A 20,528-nucleotide genomic window follows, 5' to 3' on the forward strand; every position below is an offset into this window, starting at 1 on the left:
TTTTTTCCGAAAAGTAAATTTAAAAACAAATTTAAAAAAAAAAACAAGTAAGGAAGGCTAAGTTCGGGTGTAACCGAATATTACATACTCAGTTGAGAGCTATGGAGACAAAATAAGGAAAATCACCATGTAGGAAAATGAACCTAGGGTAACCCTGGAATGTGGTTGTATGACATGTATATCAAATGTAAGGTATTAAAGAGTATTTTAAGAGAGAGTAGGCCATAGTTCTATGGATGGACGCCATTTAGGGATATCGCCATAAAGGTGGACCAGGGCTGACGCTAGAATTTGTTTGTACGATATGGGTATCAAATGAAAGGTGTTACTGAGCATTTTAAGAGGGAGTGGGCCTTAGGTCTATCGGTGGACGCCTTCTCGAGATATCGCCATTAAGGTGGGCCATGTGTTTGTACAATATGGATATCAAATGAAAGGTAGTAATGAGTATTTTAAAAGGGAATGGCCTTTAGTTCTATAGGTGAACGCCTTTTCAAGAAATCGTCATAAAGTTGGACCAGGGGTGACTCTAGAATATGTTTGTACGATATGGGTATCAAATGAAAGGTGTTAATGAGTATTTTCAAAGGGAGTGATCCTTAGTTCCATAGGTGGACGCCGTTTCGAGATATCGCCATAAAGGTGGAACAGGGGTGACTCCAGAATGTGTTTGTAAAGGTGTTACTGAGCATTTTAAAAGGGAGTGGGCATTAGGTCTATAGGTGGACGCCTTTTCGAGATATCGCCATAAAGGTGGGCCAAGGGTGACTCTAGAATGTGTTTTTGCGATATGGGTATCAAATGAAAGGCGGTAATGAGTATTTTAAAAGGGAGTGGGCATTATTTCTATAGGTGGAAGCCTTTTCGAGATATCGCCATAAAGGTGGACCAGGGGTGACTCTAGAATGTTTGTACGATATGGGTATCAAACGAAAGGTGTTACTGAGCATTTTAAGAGGAAATGGGCATTAAGTCTATGGGTGGACGCCTTTTCGAGATATCGCCATTAGGGTGGGCCAGGGGTGACTCTAGAATGTGTTTGTACGATATGGGTATCAAACGAAAGGGGTTACTGAGCATTTTAAGAGGGAGTGGGCATTAGGTCTATAGGTGGAAGCCTTTTCGAGATATCGCCATTAGGGTGGGCCAGGGGTGACTCTAGAATGTTTGTACGATAGGGGTATCAAACGACAGGTGTTACTGATCATTTTAAGAGGGAGTGGGCATTAGGTCTCTAGGTGGACGCCTTTTCGAGATATCGCCATTAGGGTGGGCCAGGGGTGACTCTAGAATGTTTGTACGATATGGATATCAAACGAAAGGTGTTACTGAGCATTTTAAGAGGGAATAGGCATTAGGTCTATAGGTGAACACCTTTTCGAGATATCGCCATTAGGATGGGCCAGGGGTGACTCTAGAATGTTTGTACGATATGGGTATCAAACGAAAGGTGTTACTGAGCATTTTAGGAGGGAGTGGGCATTAGGGCTATAGGTGGACGCCTTTTCGAGATATCGCCATTAGGGTGCGCCAGGGGTGACTCTAGAATGTTTGTACGATATTGGTATCAAGCGAAAGGTGTTACTGAGCATTTTAAGAGGGAGTGGGCATTAGGTCTATAGGTGGACGCCTTTTTGAGATATCGCCATTAGGGTGGGCCAGGGGTGACTCTAGAATGTTTGTACGATATGGGCAAATAACGAAAGGTGTTACTGAGCATTTTAAGAGGGAGTGGGCATTAGGTATATAGGTGGACGCCTTTTCGAGATATCGCCATTAGGGTGGGCCAGGGGTGACTCTAGAATATGTTTGTACGATATGAATATCAAATTAAAGGTATTAATGAGGGTTTTAAAAGCGAGTGACCCTTAGTTTTATATGTTTAGGCGTTTTCGAGATATCTACCAAAATGTGGACCAGGGTGATCCAGAACATCATCTGTCGGGTACCGCTAATTTATTTATATATGTAATACCACGTACAGTATTCCTTCCAAGATTCCAAGGGCTTTTGATTTCGCCCTGCAAAACTTTTTCATTTTCTTCTACTTAATATGGTAGGTGTCACCTATTTTACCAAGTTTTTTTCTAAAGTTATATTTTGCGTCAATAGACCAATAAAATTACTATATTTCATTACTTTTTTTGTATTTGGTATATAATTATGGAATTTTTTCATTTTTCGTAATTTTCGATATCGAAAAAGTGGGCATGGTCATAGTCGGATTTCGGCCATTTTTTACACCAATACAAAGTGAGTTCAGATAAGTACGTGAACTGAGTTTAGTAAAGATACATCGATTTTTGCTCAAGTTATCGTGTTAACGGCCGAGCGGAAGGACAGAAGAACGGCTGTGTATAAAAACTGGGCGTGGCTTCAACCGATTTCGCCCTTTTTCTGAGAAAACAGTTATCGTCCTAGGAGCTAAGCCTCTACCAAAATTCACAAGGATTGGTTAATTTTTGTTCGACTTATGGCATTAAAAGCATCCTAGACAAATTAAATAAAAAAGGGCGGAGCCACGCCTATTTTAAAATTTTCTTTTATTTTTGTATTTTGTTGCACCATATCATTACCGGAGTTGAATGTTTGATATTAATTTTTCTTTTAAAATTTGAATTAAAAAAAAATTTTTTTTAAAAAGTGGGCGTGGTCGTTCTTCGATTTTCCTAATTTTTATTAAGCAGACATAAAGTAATAAGAGTAACGTTCCTGCCAAATTTCATCATGATATCTCTAACGACTGCCAAATTACAGCTTGCAAAACTTCTAAATTACCTTCACTTAAAAGTGGGCGGTGCCACGCCCATTGTCCAAAATTTTACTAGTTTTCTATTCTGTGTCATAAGGTCAACTCACCTACCAAGTTTAATCGCTCAATGCGTATTTGGTAATGAATTATCGCACTTTTTCGGTTTTTCGAAATTTTCGATATCGCAAAAGTGGGCGTGGTTATTGTCCGATATCGTTCATTTTAAATAGCGATCTGAGAGGAGTGCCCGGGAACCTATATACCAAATTTCATCAAGATACCTCAAAATTTACTCAAGTTATCGTGTTAACGGACGGACGGACGGACGGACGGACATGGCTCAATCGAATTTTTTTTCGATACTGATAATTTTGATATATGAAAGTCTATATCTATCTCGATTCCTTTATACCTGTACAACCAACCGTTATGCAATCAAAGTTAATATACTCTGTGAGCTCTGCTCAACTGAGTATAAAAAAGATACCAAACGGTCAATTTTTGAAAAAGCTATATCATTTTGAAAACAAAAACGGTGTTTTTTTTTTAATTCATAACTTTTTTTGAGTTGTTTGAAAAAATTTGAAAAACTTCTGAAAAACGTTTTTCGTAAGCTAGAAAAAGAAGAAAAGCTTTCAGCCAATTCTAAAGGGGTCGGGTATACCTCATATATATATATACATACTTGAGTATTAGTGTTTATACATGTACGTATGTGTATTGATAGATATTGTAAATTGTAGATTAGTTGAGCGAAAAGAACGCTTGGTCTGTGGGCAAAAATTGATTGCATAAAATTTAGCTGATTGTCTGCTTTAACGCTGCTGCATTACCAACTCCTGCGTGAACTACAACTACATACACATCTCTAAACTTTTGATTGCTTTTACTCACTAACACACGAAATCATGTGGAATTGGGCAGCAAAAGAAAAATTTGCCACCATCACGTTCGACTCAGTACATGCACTTATTGTAGTTGTAAAATGAATCTATTAAAATAATTGCACTCAAACTACAATAAATGGGCTATTTGTTTTTTTTTGGCAAGCAACATCAAAAATCGCCTATAATTCTAGAAACAACAAAGTTATGTAACGTAGCACTTAACTCTTCTAAATAAGTTGTCTGTAGTTATGAATGAGTTAGCATTATTTTAAGCATACACATAAGTATGTTGCCCCATGGCGTATGAGTAACTTTTTTGAAGAGGCTATATAGAATGAAGAATAAAACTGAAACAAAAATGCTGTTTATAAATTTTATGGTGTTATACTTACCTACTCTACTATGGAAGAATTCTCGAAGTAAGCGTAAAGTATAAGTGTAAGCGTAGGTATAGGCGTAAATGTAGTATTTGTAAGAGGTATGGTATATGAATGTAAATGCAGGGGTAAGGTGTTCTATTGATATATGTACCGTGTGAACTACTTTAGAATGAGCTAATATAGGCGTAGTGTGTGTTATTAGTATGGTATATGCAGTTATAGAGAATCAGAGCTTAAGTGCAGTTACTAAACTGTAACGTAATGTAGGAATATGGTACGTGGTAGAGTTGATATGAGCAAAAATACACAGCAACTCACAGCAAACATTTCACTTATGTTCATAAAGTAAAGTCTATTAGCATGTACATATATATTCAATTTTAAAGAATGCAGGTGCAAAATATGTATACCCTTATGGTGTAAACAAACAGCTGGTGACAATAAATAAAAAAATAAAATAAAAGAAAACAAATTAATATCTGTATTTAATTAGCGATACATGCTCAAATTGCTTTATAAAATTGTTTTTATACTCAGTTGAGCAGAGCTCACAGAGTATATTAAGTTTGATTGGATAACGGTTGGTTGTACATATATAAAGGAATCGAGATAGATATAGACTTCCATATATCAAAATAATCAGGATCCAAAGAAAATTTGATTGAGCCATGTCCGTCCGTCCGTCCGTCCGTTAACACGATAACTTGAGTAAATTTTGAGGTATCTTGATGAAATTTGGTACGTAGGTTCCTGAGCACTCATCTCAGATCGCTATTTAAAATGAAAGATATCGGACTATAACCACGCCCACATTTTCGATATCGAAAATTTCGAAAAACCGAAAAAATGCGATAATTCATTGCCAAAGGCGGCTAAAGCGATGAAACTTGGTAGATGGGTTGAGGTTGTGACGCAGAATAGAAAATTAGTAAGATTTTGGACAATGGGCGTGGCACCGCCCACTTTTACAAGAAGGTAATTTAAAAGTTTTGCAAGCTGTAATTTGGCAGTCGTTGAAGATATCATTATGAAATTTGGCACGAACGTTACTCCTATTACTATATGTACGCTTAATAAAAATTAGCAAAATCGGAGAAGGACCACGCCCACTTTAAAAAAAAAAAATTTTAAGTAACATTTTAACAAAAAATTTAATATCTTTACAGTATATAAGTAAATTATGTCAACATTCAACTCCAGTAATGATATGGTGCAACAAAATATAAAAATAAAAGAAAATTTCAAAATGGGCGTGGCTCCGCCCATTTTCATTTAGTGTGTCTAGAATACTTTTAATGCCATAAGTCGAACAAAAATTTACCAATCCTATTGAAATTTGGTAGGAGCATAGATTCTATGACGCTAACTGTTCTCTGTGAAAATGGGCGAAATCGGTGGAAGCCACGCCCGTTTTTTATACACAGTCCACCGTCTGTCCTTCCGCTCGGCCGTTAACACAATAACTTGAGCAAAACCCGATATATCTTTACTAAACTTAGCCCACGTACTTATCTGAACTCACTTTATCTTGGTATAAAAAATGGCCGAAATCCGACCATAACCACGCCCACTTTATCGATATCGAAAATTACGAAAAATTAAAAAAATGCCATAATTCTATACCAAATACGAAAAAAGGGATGAAACATGGTAACTGGATTGGTTTATTGACGCAAAATATAACTTTGGAAAAAACTTTGTAAAATGGGTGTGACACCTACCATATTAAGTAGAAGAAAATGAAAAAGTTCTACAAGGCGAAATCAACAGCCCTTGGAATCTTGGCAGGAATACTGTTAGTGTTATTGAATATATAAATAAATTAGCAGTACCCGACAGATGATTTTCTGGATCACCTGATCCACATTTGGTCGATATCGCGAGAACGCCTTCACATATACATCTAAGGGCCACTCGCTTTTAAAACCCTCATTAATACCTTTAATTTGATATCCATATCGTACAAACACATTCTAGAGTCAACCCTGGCCCACCCTAATGGCGGTATCTCGAAAAGGCGTGAACCTATAGACCTAATGCCCACTCCCTCTTAAAATGCTCAGTATCACCTTTCGTTTGATACCCATTTCGTAAAAACATTCTAGAGTCACCCCTGGCCCACCCTAATGGCGATATCTCGAAAAGGCGTCCACCTATAGACCTAATGTCCACTCCCTCTTAAAATGCTCAGTAACACCTTTCCTTTGATACCCATATCGTACAAACATTCTAGAGTCACCCCTGGCCCACCCTAATGGCCATATCTCGAAAAGGCGTCCACCTGTAGACCTAATGCCCACTCCCTCTTAAAATGCTCGGTAACACCTTTCGTTTGATACCCATATCGTACAAACATTCTAGAGTCACCCCTGGCCCACCCTAATGGCGATATCTCGAAAAGGCGTCCACCTATAGACCTAACGCCCACTCCCTCTTAAAATGCTCAGTAACACCTTTCGTTTGATACCCATATCGTACAAACATTCTAGAGTCACCCTTGGTCAACCTTTATGGCGATATCTCGAAAAGGCGTCCACCTATAGAACTGAGGATTACTCCCTTTTAAAATACTCATTACCACCTTTCATTTGATACCCATATCGTACAAACACATTCTAGAGTCACCCTGGCCCACCCTAATGGCGATATCTCGAAAAGGCGCCCACCTATAGACCTAATGCCTACTTTCTCTTAAAATGCTCAGTAACACCTTTCGTTTGATACCCATATCGTACAAACATTCTAGAGTCACCCTAGGTCCACCTTTATGGCGATATCTCGAAAAGGCGTCCACTTATAGAACTCATTACCACCTTTCATTTGATACCCATATCGTACAAACACATTCTACAGTCACCCCTGGCCCACCCTAATGGCGACATTTCGAAAAGGCGTCCACCTGTAGACCTAATGCCCACTCCCTCTTAAAACGCTCAGTAACACCTTTCATTTGATTCCCATATCGTACAACTAGAGACACCCCTGGTCCACCTTTATGGCGATATCTCGAAACGGCGTCCACCTAGGGAACTAAGGATCACTCCTTTTCAAAATACTCATTAACAGCTTTTATTTGATACCCATATCGTACAAACATATTCTAGAATCACCCCTGGTCCACCTTTATGGGGATTTCTCGAAAAGGCGTTCACCTATAGAACTAAAGCCCATTCCCTTTTAAAATACTCATTATCACCTTTCATTTGATACCCATATCGTACAAACACATTCTAGAGTCAGCCCTGGTCCACCTTTATGGCGATATCCCTAAATGGCGTCCATCCATAGAACTGTGGCCTACTCTCTCTTAAAATACTCTTTAATACCTTCCATTTGATACACATGTCATACAACCACATTCCAGGGTTACCCTAGGTTCATTTTCCTACATGGTGATTTTCCTTATTTTGTCTCCATAGCTCTCAACTGAGTATGTAATGTTCGGTTACACCCGAACTTAGCCTTCCTTGTTATTGATATTGATATTAGAGAAAAATTGCAAAGTTTTTTACAAACGGCGATGGCTACTAGAATTTGATTCTGAATTTCACTTCTTCATCAGCTAGCTTTTCGGGAGCTGACTATTGAACTCGAAATCTCCAGCATTCATACTTTTTGCAAGTGTTATGGCTGAGGCCTTTATCCATCTACCGCGAACAAAAAAAATGTAACCACGTTTCTTCCATTCTCTGTTCATTCGTGGTATATAGCTCCCCTGTCAGTTATTTTTATTTTCCTTCTTTCCCACACAGAAAAATGAAAACTTTTCCGGACCCCCTGGACCATTTCCATTTAACAAAGAACAACAAAATGTATTACTTTTTTGGTGATTTTTTGAGCGAAATAAAAAATAAATGGTTGTAACTCTCTTCCTTAAGATCATGCTTATATATTCATATATATTAGTTTTTATTTAATAACATCGCAGGCCTTTTTAAGCGCACTTAAATATTGAGCTCAATGACGAGATCGTTTCGCATACTCTTAAATGCTTGCCATCATAGCTCATATCGACACAAGCATGCAAAGTTTTATTTAGACAATTAAGTCTACATGCTAGGGTGGGTTCAGGCCATATATCAACGAAACCCAAATTTATCCGTAATTAATCGTTATTGGAACCGAAGGTATTTATGAAGCGATTGAAAAATGTTAGTTCAAAATTTCACTTCAAAAACCTGGAAAAGAAGATTGTCCAAACGATCTACGATCATTGATAATGGCAATGTCTTCATGAAAAAATTATTTAGACTGTTACTCCTCGAATGTTACCTATCCGAATTTTATTGATTTTACCATGAACATTTGACTTATACACCAGCTTCACGTTTTGCAATAACGTTGTTACATGAATCCGTAAGCGTGTATGCAAGTATATAAAGCACTAGCGTAAGCTTAGTTGTTGTTTTGCTGTTTTAGCGAAAAGGACACTCTCAGAAAGCCTTGGGGAGTGTTATCGTTAACAAATGTTGATGGTCCCTTTCCGGATGTAGATCCAGTAACAAGCACCATTAAGGTACCGACCACCTCGCGAACGATTTGAGATAACCACATGAAACATTCTGGGCCATCCCGCCCTCCAATACCCTAGACCCATGAGGAACTTGGGGTTGCCAGAGCCTCGGCTGTTAAAGAAATAGGGTTCACCACGGGTATGTGATGTTGAGAATTGGGTTAAAGAAGCTATATATTGCGCTGGCAACCCCTTGAAAGGGTTGCACTACATAACCCCTTGATTCTGTTTGGTATTTTCGTCGCCTCTTACGACAGGCATACCTACCGCGGGTACATTCTAAGCGCCTAACCCGCTGGGGTATAAGCGTAGTATTTGTAAGTTGTATGCTAGATGGGTGTTGTATTTATGTTAAATATAAAAGCAGACTAATGTGTAATATTGGCATACGTTCAGTATAGTTTATAAGAAAATATGTAACCACATGCGTAGTGTATGGTATAAGTATGCTGTATAGAGTAATGAAGAATAAGATCATGTGATAGTATTGTCACTACACTGAAGCATAATGTGGGAACTTGATACGCGATAGAGTTAATATTAGCAAAATCACACAGTAATTCGAGGCAAACACTCTACACTACTATCGGAAATACGAGCAAGAGTTATTAGTACGGCAAATATAAGCAAATGCCTTTTTTTGTCGGAGTTTAAGGAGTATACTCAGTAAGTTTGGGTCCATTCCAGTGGTATTGATTTTTTTTTATTTTCATTAAAATTTTTTGAAATTGAAATAAAAAAGTGATCATACAATGTACAAAAGGTGAACTGAATAGTGGAACAGGGTATTAATGAATACTTAAAGAACTTAATTACCATCAATTCCCGATAACAAGTACTTGAGAAATGTAGTAAATTCCTTTATTCTACAGCAAATGAATTGATTATACAATTATTTTGTTGGTTTTCCGAGACTCGGAGATACATTGCATCAGGAAAAACGTAACCATTAACATAATATAAGGAAAAATGCACGACAAAAATCTTTAATACTCATACGGTGCCAAAGCGCGTGTCACAACTCAGAGCCGCTAATATATACATTTGTTGGTATAATACACTGAAGACTGCGAATAACAGCAATTAAGCTAACTCAACTACAGCTTATCGTAATTAGTCCTTAAAAACAAAATAATGTTTTAAATTTAGACAATTTTGGTTAAAAACGTTTTAACTTATTAAGCGCTGATGCGGTATAATAAATATTGATGACTTCTACCTACTTTCCAAGCGTTTAATTTTTGAATCACCCTAATATATTTACACATTACCACGACATTGAGTGTGCTGGTTCACCACTGAAGTAATTTGTGGCCATGAACGCGATGTAAATGATCGTTGTTGGTGTTGGCTGAATGTACGAGTGTGGGAGTGCAGTTTCGTTGCCATGGAAATACTTTTTAAATTTTGCAATAAATTTAGTGCTTTGTGCGAATGTGCAAATTATATGATAGCTCATTAAAATATATATATATATATATATTAGGGCGGGTTGATTTAAAAATCGCTCATTGCTCTGTGAAAATCGTATTCTAGGGATCAAAATAAGAAACTTTGCCGAAGGGACCATACCTCTAAAACGAATTCTGATGCCCCCCCCCCCCCCCTCTTTGATCGAACTTTTGGGTAGGGGCAATTTCAATTCTACCTGCTGTGTCTTGTGGTGGCTTAAAAAAAACAACACAAGCAATTTTACGACATGCAAATGCATCACAGTGATGCCTTGGTTTTAAAAGGGGGTTGTAAAAATGCTAATTTCTAATAATTGTTTTTAATTTCTTTTCTATTACTAAGTTAAATTCATTTTTTCATTTACATATGTTCGAACTAAATAAATTTCTAAAGAGAAAAATAAACTCGAAATAGAAAAAACATAGGCATTTCAAAGTGGGATTTTTCAAAATTTTCCCCTACGACCCAAAGGGGGGGGGGGGGACATCAGAATTCGTTTTAGAGGTATGGTTCCTTCGGCAAAGTTTCTTATTTTGATCCCTATAATATGATTTTCACAGAGCAATGGGCGATTTTTTTGCCTCCCCACAAATCGACCCGGCCTAATATATATATATCATATATATATATATATTTATAATGATGTTTGTTTGCAGTAAAATTACAAATTCAAATATATTGTGATTACAATATTGTTTTGCACATGGTTGCATTAGTAATACTAATTGCCTACTACAACACAAAATACAAACAATTTTTCTATTTCGATATTTGCCTGTGCGTATGCAATGTTTAATGTAATGAATATGCGATTATGCCACAAAATATGCAATATAAATAAGCGCAGCTATATACACCGTTGTACCTGTCCTTTGTCCTGCACAAAATTGTTAATCAACCTGATAAATTTTTATCATGTGGGAGTACTTTATAAAGCCGTCCTTTAGCATGCAGTAGTGGATCATTTCGTGTCCCCACATTAGTTATTGTAAAACCTTTTTTGAATAATTTCAAAAGACATAAATTAGCCATGTTTTTTTACCTTTATATATGTACTTCTAAATTTGCGAGTAAAAAAAAAACGATAATCACCACTATGTTAATTTTTAGTATACCCATATAGCGGCAATTATTGAAGAAACGCGGCAGTGGTTAAATATATCGCTGCAGAGCGGGTTGTGCTTAATAGCGGAGACACGCACCTCTGTTGGTCTTAGTATATAACCTACAGCTGGGTCGGTTGCGATGAATCATAGACATACGTAGAGAATAATAAAACAAATAAATAAATGCAAGGCGCGAAAACATCCGAAGAGATTTTAGGCCAAGCTGCTATTCCAATTTGCGTCGTGCTCCTTTTTAGTTTTTCCTTCAGATTGGCGGAACGGGACGTATAGATAAAGTTATACATTTGGATATCCATATAAAGTTTAAGTGCATTTGTACTTATGTACAAATTAAAAAATAATAAAGGTTTTATTCAATATAAGGTACTCCCAAAAGGAATACATGGGGAATTCTTTGGCAGGTATCAGTTTTCGTTAGAATTACCTTTGAAACGTGAGTTTTTTACTAATGGTATATATTATAGAATTTGTTTTGTGATGAACTCACTATTTTTGTAGGTCATATAAAACGTGCACTAGCACAAATCCACATAGATACCAGTCGCACCCCTCCCGCCACTCAACTCCAAAATCATACATATTTTAGCTGCTTTAGTGTATTATGGGAACAAATATTGCATTTCCTAATCCTACAAATTGAATTTGTCTTAACGAAGTGAACTTAACAGAACGTTTTCAAACTCTTTCCCTTTAGCATTCAAACCTGCAGTCCCTTATATCTAATGATATTTAAGCATGAAGTCATTATCTCAATAATGAGAACTTCATAGCAGGGAATATTTCGATAGCGACTTTATCAAACAAAATGTATAAATATAGCTATTAACTTATATGGATCAATATACATATGAGCTTTAAAGTAAATAAGATTTAATTAAAAAGCAGCAGAACCACGGAATATTAGTTAACAGTAAGCCATCACTTTTGTCAACAAGTGCTACTTTGGTCTGATTAGCCAATTGAAAAGTAAAGTCCTCTCATTGCAAACAAAGATCATCAAGTCATTTATCGTACCCGTCCTGTCATATGTTGCAGAAGTATGGACCATAACAACATCAGATGTAGCAGCTCCGATTCTTCGAAAGACTTACGAGACTCTACGCGTTGGCTACAATAAGTACCTAACAAGATTTAATGATGAGCTGTTCGAGCTTTTTGCAGATTTCAACATAGTCCAGTGAATTAAGACGCATCGGTCACGCTGGCTTGAGCGTGTTATGCGAATGAAAGAGGACACTACGGCCAAACAGTATTTTTAGCGGACCTCGCCTATGGGAGTATGAAGGGGGCAGCTCCCACTGCGTTGAAAATGTTCAAATGATTTAAATTCTCTACAAAAGAACGCAGAGTATGAAGAGTAGCGGAAAAAATCATACTGAAAATTTGGATGCAGACGAAAGTTTTCAAACCCGTGGAAAACTTTATTAAAAACAAGTAAGGAAGTCTAAGTTCGGGTGAAAACCAACATTATATACCCAGATGTACACCTGAAATGCTGTTGTTTTTAATTTTGTGTACTTAATAGTGTTACAAGGCTGCGCAATAATACATATACATATGGTTCTATTCTAAACTAATTTTTCTTCGAGTTATGGCTCCCGAAACAAAGAAATTGCTTAGTAGTAAAAGTGGCGGTACAACGGCCATTTTTTTAAATTTGAAGTTTTTCCTATTTATTGTTATAAATCCACTTGGAAATGAAATACAATGGATATAAAGATGTTTTTTTCAAAGATATAGCTTATTTTATTCGTCCACGACCATTTTGAAAATCTTTTGCATAAAAGTGGGTGTGGTTCTTAATCGATTTCGTTAATTTTTCGTCAAAGGATTGTTGTAGTAAAGGCAACTTCTCTGCCGAATTTTGTTACGATAGGTTTAACGATTTTTGATTTATGATTAATAATATTCGTAAAATTGAATATATCACAAGTGGGCGGTGTCACGCCCATTTTAAAAATTGTTTCCAAATTTTTATCAAGAGTCTCAATATAGGTCTACACGTCAAATTTCAACATTCTAGGTGTATTATTTACAAAAGTATCACGTTTTTTGTGTTCCAAAATGTTATATATATATAAAGCGGGCGTGGTTATCATCCGATTTCGCTCATTTTCAATACCAATCTGTTGTGGGTCCAGATAAGCTCGTATATCAAATTTGGTGAAGATATCTCAATATTTACTCAAGTTATCATGTTAACGGGCAGACGGATGGACGGATATGGCTTATACGAATTTTTTTTTTCGATACTTATAATTTTGATATATGGAAGTCTATATCTGTCGGGATTCCTTTATAGCTGTACAACCAACCGTTATCCAATCATCGTTTATAATACCCTATGTACAAGTACAGCTGGGTATAAAAACAAAAATAGCGACTTTGAGGCCGATTTCCGGAAAGTACTTATTCTTAAATGGTGACAGCGGTGAATGCTCCAGAAAAGATTATGAACCACAATCGGTGATGGGGTTCCTGCAAACTATAGCAATTATTGTACAATAAGCTTTCTAAGCATCGAATATAAAGGCCTGTCAAGCGCTGTTGTGGTAAATTGATAATAAATAATTGATGTGTATCATAAAGTGGCCAATTGGACCTTATCAATGCGTCTTCAGTCCTGGCTCACAAGAATTTGGTTCCTCTACTAAAATGTCATCTGAACTCTCATGGGAACTTACATTTACTTCAACGAGGACATATAAATCAACATCGTCCTGCCCGATTTGGTTTTACAATCTTCATTGTCTTCAATAGTATCTCTCAAAGAGCTACACTGTTGTCCATCTCCTCATCGGACACGACTTCGGGAAATTTCGTGTTCTTTATTTGGCTAATAGTACGGATCATTTCCATACTAACCGTCATCGATCGATCTAATTCATATTTAACGTTCAAATTCAGTTCTTCAAAAAGCTTAAGAGTTCTATCTCGTCGTTTGTTGTATAGTTCTTTTTTTACTCAATCAACTAAAAGGCTATAATTTTATTTATATTTGTAGATTTTCAATTTTTTTCAGAGAATTTTTACTTTACGTACAATTCTAAATTTTTCTCAATTAATTAGATTTGTTGAGCTTAAAGACCGCGGTACTGAATAAAACTTCCTTTTGGTTTGTTTTATATTCATAAATTTTAACTTTGGTCGATATTTCGACAAACGAACGAAAAGGAAATTTTATTCAATACCGCGGCCTTTCAGCTCAACAAATCTAATTAGTTGCAACATTTAAGGCTATTAAATTTTATCAAAATAAATTTTTTTCTCTCACCGAGAAACTAAGCGCTTCTGATTGAACAAAACCCACAGAACACATGAAAAATTGAAATTGATTCTATGAAAAAGTGCATATTTAAAAATGATAAAAATAACTGTTATTTCGTTTCAGTATAAAATAGACTTAAAACGATTTAAATTTATAGGGCACGTTTTTTTAAAATAGCACATAATTGACTGCGGAAGCTCCAGGTTTGCCAAATTTCTTAATATAGTTCATGACGGGAAAACACCATCATATCCATGTGTTTCTACACAAATGTGACGGAATTAGCCGTTATGTCCGCGAAAGGGTTAAAATACGACGACGTGGTCCCACATTAGTCCCAAAGAAACCTAGAAATAGAAACGATTCCCAATATAATATCAAAACGATCATTCAATTATCATCTAGAAAGAGTCACGAAATGGCTCCAGTGATACTCACGGAGTGGGCCAAACTAACCTGAAATAGCACTTAAAATAATCTCGAAATGTATAAGTAATAGGTACAATATTAATCCCAAATAGTACTGTATTGATCTATAAATAGCACCACGTCGTACCACGGAAAAACCAGAGAATGCCGTTAAATGATCCGCAATAGACACGTAGTAGTCCGGAAATGCTCCCGAAATCGTCCTTTAAGTTACCTGAAAATTGTTTGCATTTTCAAGACCATTTAGATTAAAATCTATTCAAGCCATAAACCATAAATACATCTTATCTTATTAATAAGATAATGGAAGAGATCAAAAGTGGACAAGAGTTGCGAATAATCTATTCAGTTGAGATCCAGCATAACCTTTGGCCCACACGCTTAGAGAATGCGAATCCTTCTTATCGACAGATGTAGGAGCGGTAGTGTGAACGGTTGAAAGGTGACAGTCGCTCATTACTTATGCGAGTGCCCAGCCTTGTCGAACATGTGGTTCAGACATCTAGGCGGTTTTGTGCTGCTCGACGTTAGGGCGGTTTCAAGATGCTCCTTGGAAATAATGAGAAGGTTCCTAGATCTAACCAAATCGCTTGAGTAAAGACACAGCGCAATTGGTCTCAGGAAAATCTGCACCGAAATAATGTGTAGAGCGCTACTTGGGTGCGGTCCTCGGCAGGGTTGCAAAAAACCAACCAACCAGCCAAAACAATCTACCAAGGCATATGAAAAAATTTAAATATTCACAAAAAGTCAATGCTTGGTGGGTTAGATCATATACTTTTGTATATGAGCAACTCAATTAAACTCTAATTAAGTTTTCCAAAATTTTTAAAATTCATTGTAAATTTGCAAATGATTACTATTTTAAAACTCATTTTGTGCCCTAAATTAAATCAAATCATGCTAATTCAAAAATACATTTAACACAATTTAATCAGTGGTGACAGAATACGGAATCAACAAAAATAATAAAAACAACAAATAAAAGAGGAGGTGCGCATAAACAAATTGCTGACTTATATAAGCGGATTAAAGTTACTCCAAAAGTTCAAAAGTTTTTTTTTTTTTTTGTTTCCGTGTATTTATAGCTTTCTTTATAAACTTTTGGATTTACTGTTAAAAAAATTGATAAAACATATAAATGTATGCTAGGGTGGGTCAATTTGTATGGACGAAATTTAACCGATATCGCGCCATAAATTTTTCGATAGGAGTTGGGCTCAGGAAAAAAGTTCCACTACGTATACCCAAAAAATATAAATTTCGAACGTGCGAAATTTCACTTTTTAACTTTTTTCGACTCAAGGTTCGATTCGAGCCCAAGCCCAGACCAATAGTTTTTTTTTCTAATAATAATTATTGTTATTTTTTAATTTTTCTAAATTTGAAAAATTGTATTTTGTTTTTGGAATAGTAAGTAGAAAATTTGTCAGACAACCTGCCATAACTGCGCAGATAGATCCATTTCGAAGGGTGCTAAGCCTTCGTCATCAGTACGCTTTAGGCACGCTGCGCTAACTATTTAGCTATACAGCGGTGGTTTGTTCGATTGGTAAATTTCTACTTCTATTCCTTTTTACCAGCTAATTTATTCAGTGTTGCGCCATCTGTTGCAAATCACGTTAATGCTGGATTTGTTTATTGTCAACTACTTCGCTTTGACATTCCCAAGTGCTTATGGTTTAATAACAATTGTTTTTGTTTTTATCGAGCTCAGGGCCAGAAAAATAATTTTTTTTCTAATGATAATTATTGTTTGATTTTTAATTTTTCTAAATTTGAAAAATTGTATTTCGTTTTTGGAATAGTAAGTAGAAAATTTTCTATTTTATTATTGTTTGGTTTTTAATTTTTCTAAATTTGAAAAATTGTATTTTGTTTTTGGAATAGTAAGTAGAAAATTTTCTACTTTTTCAAATTTAGAAAAATTAAAAAATAACAATAATTATCATTAGAAAAAAATAAATTATTGTTCTGGCCTTGAGTGCGAATCGAACCCTGAATCATTTATCAATAGGCCGATAAAAATAAAAACTTTTTATAGACTTTAATTTTTAAGGGTTTTTTCATGACCTACTAAAAAATTTTTCATATGTTTATCCTGTCCGATCCAAAAATGTTCTCTAAAAACGTTGTCGATAAGAGTTTGTAGAAAAAAAAAAAATGTTTTTTAAATGAAAATTTTACAATAAAACGAAAATTATTTTTGGTATGTAGGTCATGAAAAAAAAATTAAAAAAAATGACTTTTCGCAGGCTCGAAAATAATTTTTTTGGGTATGCGTAGTGGAACTTTTTTCCTGAGCCCAAATCCTATCGACAAATCGATGGCGCGATATCGGTTAATAAATCGACCCAGTCTAATGCATGCAATTGAATATCAAAGTTGAGTGTATGGTGTTTATGCGTTTGTACGATTTTTGTGAATTTTCTAGTATCGCGCAAATATCAGCTTTCAGCAAAAACTCAATATGTCTTTTTCTAATGAAATTGCTCTGGTGCAGTGAATTAATATATCATTGTAACGAATTCTGGGGATTTATGATAATTATGCACTTTGTGCTAACGTTCGAATCTCTGAATTGTCGAATAAATAACTTCAATATTCAGTATTGCAAAATAGTCTTTATTTATACTACTTTTAGAGTAGTACAATTATACTTCACTTCACAACTAATCGCGTGTTTAAATCAAAAGTGATTACTGAAAACTCAGCTTATGTTGCTTTTATACGGTTTTCTCGTTCGCCCATTTCCCATAAGGTCTAGTCGTTTCACAAACATGTGTTCAAGACAATTGTATCTCATGCTTGGTCACCAGCTATATACAGGTATATTTGCAGTTTATGCTTTTTTCTAGCCATATGCGTGTGTATGTGTGAGTAACTAGTTCTTCTCTTAGCTGATAATTATATATGTGTTTGTGAGATATTCTTTGCTTTAATGTGTACATGTACACAAGAGTGGCTTCTTGCTGTTTTTGTTGTTGCAATTATTTATTAACACCATAATGGTGCTAATATTCGCAACAACACTTATGCTCTCGTTTTCAAATATAACCAAGTACACTGCAAAAAATGAAATTAGGATAGTCTAAATCTGGGATGAGTCGCAAAGGGAAATGCTGGCGTCATCACTTCTGTACCTCTACGTTCACTATAGGGAAGACATCCCTTTGGATATTGTCAGAAAAGACCGCATTTTACACGTAGAGGAATTCTTAACGCTGTTAACATTTATTTAAACTCTAATACAATATTTTAGTAATTTTTTCCAAGTGGTTTTGTGGAATAATAAAAATAAAACGAATAGAAGGAACGCTGCGATAACAGAGCATATCGTTGACGCTCTGGAAAAAATCACTAAGTCCAAAATGATAGTTTACAGAAAAATGAGATTCAATATTATAATTGGAAGCAATACTTCATTTAATAGAAAATCGTTTCATAAAAGACTTGTACTATAGAAAAAATGGGTGTATGCTACAATATCAACTTAAATAATCCTGAAACGCATAAGTGGGACACAAATAAGTTCCGACAGCTCATAATCCTCACACGACCAGATCCCGACCATTCATAATCCCAACACGAAGAAATTCCGACCTTAATTCCCGACAAATATTCCGACTACACGAACATTGGGAAATCACACATTATGTAAAAAAATACAACAACAATACTTACCCGTTCCAACATCAACTATGCAATCCACAGTATCTCTGGGCAGAACACCTTTCTGCGTAGGTGGCCTTCGAAGGCGCTTCAAGAAAACAACAATCACCGGCTACGTGATCCACAGCATTTCTGCGCAAAACATCTTTTTGCGTAAGCGTAACGAGTTGTAATGTAATTTTAGTAAATTTGTCTGGATTGTGTGTTGCCGGTATTTTGAGTTGCTGGAGTTTCGCCTAGTTGGGATGATATGCTGTCGGGATTTCGTTGTGTCTGGATTTTTTCTTCCCAGCATTTATGAAAATTTTCGGGATTCTGAAAATAGGGATTATGAAGTGCACTCAGAAAATATAGAAATGGTCTGGGATACAAGGACGCATTTGGACGCTCAGGCCAGATCCTACATCTTTACTTAGTTCCCGGTCATCAAGGGGTAGAAAGTAACAAGAAGGCCGATGAGTTGGAATTAGGGAGATGCAGCAATTGAAGAATTAACGGTAGACGTCTCAATCTATTCGGTGGAAATGAAAAAGGGACAGTGGTTGCATATAATCTATCAAGCAGGAGGGACGTGGACATAAGCGCGGAGCTACAAAATTTCTAAGATCATGTGCAAATCTTCAGACGTTTCATTCACAAAGTTGACTATATCTCTGAGGAGAAAAGATTTATGGCTCAAGATAAGCATACCAACTGGAGCCTTCTGACGTCACATGCTTTTGAGTTAGGCCTCGTCCAAAACCGCAGATGTAAAAAGTGCGAGCTGCAGGATGAAACGGCTGAGTGCGCTCTGTTTTTGTATCCTTTGCTCGCCAGATCAACGCTGCTGCTACTAAGGCACCAGATCTTGGGGCAGCAATTAAGCAAGGTCCTAGAAAACACACAGTATTTTCTAGGATTATCAGTTTTTGTTTTTCCTAAATACAAGCAAAATTTACGAAAATGTATTATACGATAACTTTTTGATTAAAATGATTATCGTTCCCTCAAAACTAAAAGTGAAATAAATCGCTAAGTCTATGCTTGAAATGAATATAGGCCAAAATCCACTGAGTTCTGCCTATTCGCAAGTAACTTGAAGATTAAATCCTAAGTATGCAACCAGCTTTATTGACTGAAATGAACTTCCGAAAATTCTTCCCTTTTGAGAAGAATTGCTGTCATTAACTCAAAAATGCTAAAAATGTATTAAGTACTTTGATCGAATGCCAACGATATGAAAAAGTTTCATACTTAACGCGATTTACTCCGTGTTGATTTAAGTCAATATTTTTCGCCAATTCGCGTTGTGCTCCTTCTAATTTTTCCTATGAGTTGTCGGAACGCGACCTTTATATTTTATGCTAACTTCGAACGGCATCTGAAGACAGATGAACTTTCACCGAGAAGCTTTTCGTGACAGAAATACAATCGGGGTGTTTGCAAAATCACTGCCGAGAGGCGAAGTTTGTTTCTAACTGAAAAAAATGTTTACTTAATTTTCGATCCTGGTTTGCTCAGGAATTGCATCGAGGACCTTCGGAATGGTAGGCGGGGCACGCTTCCACTCCACCACGCGGCCGCCACTACAGCGTATTGTGTTTCAGGTTTTTTTTATTGATTCTTAAAATTAGCTTTATTAATGTCGAAGTGACTAATACCAAATGTATCCTACAGGGACAATCGGTTATCAATTATGGCCAATTGTATATAAAAGAGATCAATCGCAGACCACTCTCTTTAGGGATTTAACGCACGATTATTTTGTAGCATAAATACCAATTTAAATGAATTCCTATTTATGCATTTAGGCATAAGAGAATATAAATCATGTAACTGTGTTTGAAAGTACATACATATGTTTTTGGTTTGCTTGTGTGTATGAGTGCATTTCGATTTGCGTGTAAAACACTAATTTTCTCCAAAACCTATTTTCAATTTAATTTCATGACTTTCGTGTTACTCTGCTGCCAATATTTGGTTACATGCAAACTTAAAACAACAACAAAAATCACAACTGCGTTATTGAACAAACCGAAATCAATTAACTTGCTATCCATGCTGCAACA

At 36.0% G+C, this 20,528-nt stretch overlaps 1 protein-coding gene across 7 annotated transcripts in view; it reads left to right on the forward strand.

Moving 5' to 3' along the window:
* The window catches only part of dpr13 (defective proboscis extension response 13), a 345,469-nt gene that overhangs the window by 311,020 nt on the left and 13,921 nt on the right, over positions 1-20,528 (forward strand). The gene's annotated exons all lie outside the window — the stretch shown is intronic.

Source organism: Eurosta solidaginis, chromosome 3, assembly GCF_040869045.1.
Source record: "Eurosta solidaginis isolate ZX-2024a chromosome 3, ASM4086904v1, whole genome shotgun sequence".
Taxonomy (NCBI): domain Eukaryota; kingdom Metazoa; phylum Arthropoda; class Insecta; order Diptera; family Tephritidae; genus Eurosta; species Eurosta solidaginis.